This window comes from Furipterus horrens, unplaced genomic scaffold (genome assembly GCF_987537825.1).
Source record: "Furipterus horrens unplaced genomic scaffold, mFurHor1.1.pri manual_scaffold_1, whole genome shotgun sequence".
Lineage (NCBI taxonomy): Eukaryota > Metazoa > Chordata > Mammalia > Chiroptera > Furipteridae > Furipterus > Furipterus horrens.
This window is the reverse complement of record NW_028327171.1, coordinates 67429337-67436011: the sequence shown is the minus strand read 5'-3', so window position 1 is coordinate 67436011 and position 6675 is coordinate 67429337. Positions and strand designations below refer to the sequence as shown.

Sequence of the window (6675 nt, the reverse complement as noted above, 5' to 3'; positions counted from 1 at the left end):
TTGTATTTTTAAATTTAAAAACAAGCATATTTTCAGTTAAAATTTTTAATAGTTAAAAATGTTAAATGTCTTTTTTAGTATGTCATATCAATGTGTAATCCACTTATAAGTATCGTGCCAAAGTGTCTAAATGTGAGTTTTTACAATGGATGCTTTTTTTTTGAAACAATTAAAGTAAAGCTTTGTTCTCACTGGAAGTACAGGTGTTTGAGAACATGCCACTTATGAATAGAAACTGCAGGAAAAAGAACATCAAAATGCTGGAATAATTTGAGACCTCCTTAACAACTGTCCTCGGACTCATCAGGTAAGGAACAAGGAACCTGTGGAAAAGTCTGAAGTGGAATAGACATTTTCATAAGCCTTTCTCTAAATTGATTTGACATACAGAAAAGATTTTTTAGAAGAATTAAATAAAAGAAGGAAAGAAAGATAAAAGAGAAATGATGAGGTTCAGAACACACTGCCCCAACATATGGTGCCTTGGTGTACTGAATGTTTGTAGCTGAAGGAATCTGATTGCCAGCAGGTGCAGGAAGAACTCTCTGATGTCTCCTTTCTCTCCTGAAGTAGGTTTTAAGATTCTCCTGTAAGAGATGTTAACAAAAATCCTAGAAGACCCTCCTGAGAAACAAAGAAATTTTTATTCATATATGGTTTGCAAACCAAGGAAATGTGGCCTTTGGCATAAACCGAAAGTATGTTCCAGGGAGAGAGGATTTGGACAGAGTTTTTTAAGGACAAAGTAACAGATCTGACCTTTAAGGAAACTGGCTAGGGAACTGGTTGTAAGAAAAGTAAAGCCCCAAGTATATATTGTATGTTTTTTATTGGCAAAGACAATGAGGCTTTCCAGTTCTTGTTAACTTAGGAACAGAAGGTGGGGTCAGGAGACGTGACCAATAGTTGGTGTCATAAGAAAGGCCTGGTCAGTGGAAGTGGGGGGGTTCACAAGAATGGGCCAACATTTCAGTTTTCCCAGGGGCCTGCAAAATAAGCTGGTAAAACAAGTTCTGTGGTTAAATGAACAATGCAGGGAGTACAATTTATCACATAGACAGAGTCAGAATTCAATCTGCTAAAGTGCTCAGTCACTCAAGCTGGGCCAGAGATAAACTTGTAAAAAGATATAGATATTTGTTATAACGTTATGATTTTTAAAATACTCAGCGATGTTCTCACAATACTAGACAGAGGGACAGTGAAATAAGTCCAAGTGAATGAGCCTTGCTAATTTCCTTCCCCCAGTTGACTACTCTTGTTACTGAACCAAAGTGGGGGTTTGTCAACCAGCCGGCACCAATAGGAAATTCCAGCGGCAGAGGTTGGTGAGAAAGGAAAGAGGCCTTCATTCAAATGCTGCACAATCTGGGAGAATGGCAGACACTTCTTCAGAAAGCCAGAGGAAAAAACAGCCACCCTCAGAACAAATCCAAAGGCGGTGGCAAGTTCCTTCTCCCATTAAAATACTGTCCTTTGGGACTCGCAAGTGGTTGCTGAGCCCAGTTGCTGTCCGGCTTCTGGCTCCTTTCTCAGAACCCGTTAGTGACACCAGCACTGCCGCAGGCCACGTGGCTTCCAGGGGCCAAAAAATCCTGCAAATGCACCGGCCAGTACGTTTGCAGGGTGGGCAAGTGCACATCCATTCCTTCCCTTGGGATTATATTAGTTTTGGGTGTGGGAGGGACCAGGCGCTTTTTCAAGGTGCTCAAATTTACAGGTGCTTTTGGAAGGTCCATTCCCCAACCAATCCCTTCTTTTTCCCAGGCTAGACTGACAGGTTTCTTCAACACAGCACCTCCCCCTGCCACCATTTTGATCTCTATGGCACATGTGCTTGCCTTCCCCTGGTCCCACCTCCAATCAGGTATCAGAAGGGAGTAGGAGGGCTCCGCCCTCCATCTAATTGTCTTGCTAGCCTTGCATATGCTTAGAGTAAGCTTCCTCCTGTTGTCATCTTGCCCAGGGACGGGGGAATCTACTGCCCGACTATTGGTATCACCCTTAGTTCACATGCTTTTGTCCTATTACGTTTTCTCACTACTTTACGCTCTTCATCAAACCTACTATAAAAACTCTCAGGTTTTACCATTTCCTGGGTCTTAGTTCCTTACGAAGGCTTCTATATGACTTAAAACTTGTATTAAATAAATTTGTATAATTTTTCCCTGTTAATATGTCTTTGTCAGTATAATTTACAAGGTTCAAATCAGAGAACTTAGAAAAGGTGGAGGAAAAAAGATATGTTTTTCCTCTTCTACAGAAAAAAAACAAGAGCAATCAAAAGAAGAGCTTGTAAATAAAGGAACCAGCATGTGATACTCTAAAATATGCCACTTTGGCGTAAGGCTTATTTTGAGCTAAAAACAGTTTAGAAACAACTGCTGAAGTAAAAGCTCTAAAAATACAGCATAACTTTTCCTTTTGTAAAGAAAATTTACACTTATAAAAGACATTTTTATTTGTAGAAATGTCTCCTTCTTTCTAGAGGATGATTCTTAAAAAATACTCTCAGTGGAGAAAAAAGCCAGTGAATCTGAATACCAAACCTTATGAAACAACCCTTGTTTCAAAATGACCTTACTGTTACTCTTTGCCAGAAGCCTCAAATCCATTTCCCTTTTTCTAGACTCTTCTTCACATTTTTTCTTGCTTTGAAATGATACATAAAACCCCAAATTCTGGCAAACTCATTGAATTATTTATTTGTGAACTCCTATGTCTATCTACATAGTTATTTTTTCTCTTATTAATCTGTCTTTTGTTAGTTTAATCGCAGGACTCCCATCCACTGAACCTAGGAGGGTAGAGGAAAAAAAAGTTTTCCTTCTCCAAAGAAACTATTACAGTGAGTGTATTCCATTATTAGTTTCTGGTAATATTATTATTATTATTATTATTATTTTACTGTTCTTATTCATTTTGACTTGTGAAGAATTATCTATATTTTTATTTATGATATGCTTTTCATGCTCTTGTGATTAATAGGGAAATACTATTAGAAAATTTATCAAAACTGTCAATTTTTCTTTTTCATCTAGTTTTTATTTCATAATCATAAACGTCATACTACAATCCAGCTAGACTTGAAAGGGGTAAGGAAAATATGAAACCCAATGAACTACAGCTAGAGCACAAAGGTTATAGAACATTCCAAGCAGATAGGGGTTAAGAGGTGTTCTCCTGAGCTACAGAGTGAGTGGTCTGGTCGTTAAGATAAAACACAAGTCAAATTTATCACAGTCGTCCACAGTCAGTGAAGGTGGTCTTCTTGCTGGTCTTGCCATTACTGGGCCCACAGCACCCATGGCTGCCACAACACGCATGCCGTCTTTCATCTGGCTGAAGTCCACACACTGGCCATCCAGCCTCTCAGCCTTGGCAATGCAGATAAAAAACAGGGAACCATTTATGTTGGGTCCAGCATTTGCCATGGACAAAATACCAAGACCTGTGCACTTTAGGATGAAATTCTCATCATCAAATTTCTCCCTGAAGGTGGACTTGCTGCCTGTGCCATTCTGGTGTGTGAAGTCAGCGGCCTGGAACATAAATCTCAGAATAAGTCTGTGAAAGCAGGAAACTTCATAATCAAATTCTTTCTCCCCAGTGTTCAGCGCATGAAAGTTGTCTGCTGTCTTTGGAACTTTGTCTGCAAACAGCTCAAAGGAGATGTGGCCCAAGGGCTTGCTGTGGGCAGTGATGTCGAAGAATAGTGGGGTTGACCACAGCTGGGTGGCGGGGAAAATCCAGGGCAGTGGGGGTGTCTGCAAGGTCTGTGTCAAACATTTTAAATTTATTTTACTTTAAATGCTACCTGCAAATACAATGTCAAACAGGAGATCGACCAAAATCTTAATAAGTTCCCTCTTTGGCATTGGTTATGTATCTTAATGGTATTTTTAGCTTTTTACCTAATTGGTTTAGCTTTATATTCTTGACACGTTTTCATATTTGTTTCTTTTCAGCAAAAGAAAAAAAAAAAGTCTTTATTTAAATACGAGAGAATGAGAGACAATGCATGTACAAGAGATTCAGAGATAGAAAAGGAGGACTGAGGTATATAAGACGTCCTGAGCTAGGGATGAGCTAATGCAATCTGGGGGCTTCAGAGAGTTATTGCAGGATGGTAAGAAGAGCAGATGTTTAGTAAATAAAGTTTGACCTGTTATGCAGTTTGGTCATAAAGGTTGTCTTTTACGGGCAATGCCTCTAATTCAAAATTTTCTGGGCAGCTAAGGGTGGGGGGCAGAAGTTTCTCCTGAACCCATGATTAATGTTTCCTTTAATTCAAAACAACCTGCATACCACAGAGACACATCTTGGAGTAACTAGTTCTGAACCCTTATAATACCCAGGGAAGCGAGTAACTCTAAGATGGAGCAATCCACCATCTTAAATACCATCTTCAGCTAAAGACAAAAGAAAGTTGGAGGTGTACAGTTACGGGATGTTACCAAAAAAAGCATAGTAAATAAGAGTAAGGTTTGTTATGCAGACTTAACAGGGTGCCTTCTCCACTGATTAGAGTTTCTTATAATTTAGAGTCTTCTTTCTTTCTTGGTAAACAGAGAAAGATGCCTTACATATGGAGATCTTTAGAAATGTAAATTTCCCTTACAAAAAGGTGACTTCTGTTTTAAAATTCTCCTATATCTGCAGTTTCTCAAAATATTCAGCTTGTTAAAAAGAAACAATAGGCTTAAAAATGGAGTTATCTTTGGTTCAGCCTCACCAAGACTTAATACCTAATCTAATTGTAGTTTCAGTCTCTCTAGAAGTGGAACTTTAAATCAATGAATCTGAAATTTCCTGATCAAAGCTAGAAAGATTGTATGCTTGTTAATACCCCTGCTGCATTCCCCCGCAAAGAAAAGTAACCGGACCTGAAACAATCCTTGTTTTTTTCTTTTCTTTTTTTCACTAATAACATTTTAGTCCTGCCCAGTCTTTCTCTATGAAAACCTTCCATTTTGTATAAATTATCAGGGCACCTCTCTGTTTTCTAGATGGGATGCTGCTCTATTCATGAATTCCTCAATAAAGCCAATTAGATCTTTAGATTTATTTGGTTGAGTTTTTGTTCTTTAATAAGATTAAAATAATCCTTATACCAAAGTGGTGTATTTTGGGGTGGCACAGTCTGCTATCCATCATTAATATGACAGAGGAAAAAAACATTAGTAAAACATCCTTCTGTTCTCTGGACTGCCACACCTTCTGCTTGGGATGGGCAGAGGAAGGTAAAGATTGTTCATGCTATTTTTAATGAAGTTTAAAACAAATAAACTGAAATATACTGCTTTAGAAAAAAATATGATAAGTTGAGAAGTTACAGCCATTGTATGTACAGTACTAGTCAAATAGTACTAGAAATAATCACAGCACATAATGCTTAGATAAACTAACCAAGCACAATGAGGTTTCATGAAAGAGCCATGTCAGCAAACACAGTAAGAGTTAAGAAACAGTTTTGTCTTACAGTGTTTGTTATGGCTGACTTTCTGTAGTATGTGAGTATGTGAGTCTGTGTGTATGTGTGTTTGTGTGTGCATAAGTTTGAATGTATGGTTTTAATTCTGGATGATAATGTACTGTTATTAAATAAGAAAACTAATAATCATATATGTATAATTCAGTTCTTCAGTGTTCATAGCTCAATAGACTTTAAATAGTACAAGGATATCAATGTAGTTATATTTAGCATTAGGATGGGGAAAAACAATAGCAAACACAATTCAGCTCTATATTTTTCACCTTTGGAGACTGCAGCTATTGTGAGACCTGTGGTATAACCAGCAAAATATTAGAACAATTACTCTCTGTCATTGGTAGGCCTATATATACCTGTGGTTAGACGAGGTCAGGTTCCCATAAGGAAGTCATTTGTCCACTTCCACAAAAACTGGGCTTCCAGCAAGTGATGGAGGTTCTTTGAAATTAAGTACAATTTCAATGAATTGGTGCAACCTGAAATCAATCCCTGAACATGAGCAATCAACAGTTCAAAGGCCTGGAGCAAGATTGAAGCTATTGAGAAACCAAACCACTCAAGTAAAGAAGAGAAAGAAAAATAAACTTTCTGTAGATTGTAAATGTACAGCTTGGAGTTTCATAGTTTTAAGGATCCTCTTTTATTAAAAGAAATAACCCCACAATATTAAAAGATCTGGGGTAAACAGTTTGGGCAGGAGTATTCATTCTTTCCACATCATGCTTGTGCCAACTCACATGCCCAAGTGGCCAGATGTGACTGGAAGTGCTTCCATGTGTTTAAATGGCATCACTTGCAGGCACAAGTCAATGGTTGGACTAATGGCTCTTGGCATGATGTCATCTAATCCAATTGAATGGATGTTCTTGTCCTGCTGCGAAAAGAAGTAAGACTTACTTTATTATATCACTTGTTGTGGTGTCTTCCCATGAATTCAAAAAGGAGTTGTCTGTTCTCATGAACTATATCTTAAATAAACATCTACTTTGTTATATTGAAGCAAAGTTACATTGACCTATACACATAATCATAGTTTTTATTTTCCAGATCTAAAAACTGCTTAATAATGCATTAGATAAATTTCAATATTATTAATTTAAGATTCATTAACATTCTAGAAATTTTTCTGGTACTGAATACCAAATTGTCTTTTATTATATAAAAACATTTTAGAGAAAATA

At 37.5% G+C, this 6675-nt stretch overlaps 1 pseudogene; it reads right to left on the bottom strand.

Annotated features, from left to right (window-relative positions):
* Positions 1 to 3237: 3237 nt before the first annotated feature.
* LOC150021266 (peptidyl-prolyl cis-trans isomerase A pseudogene) lies at positions 3238 to 6329 on the bottom strand (annotated as a pseudogene).
* Between the last annotated feature and the right edge of the window lie 346 nt (positions 6330 to 6675).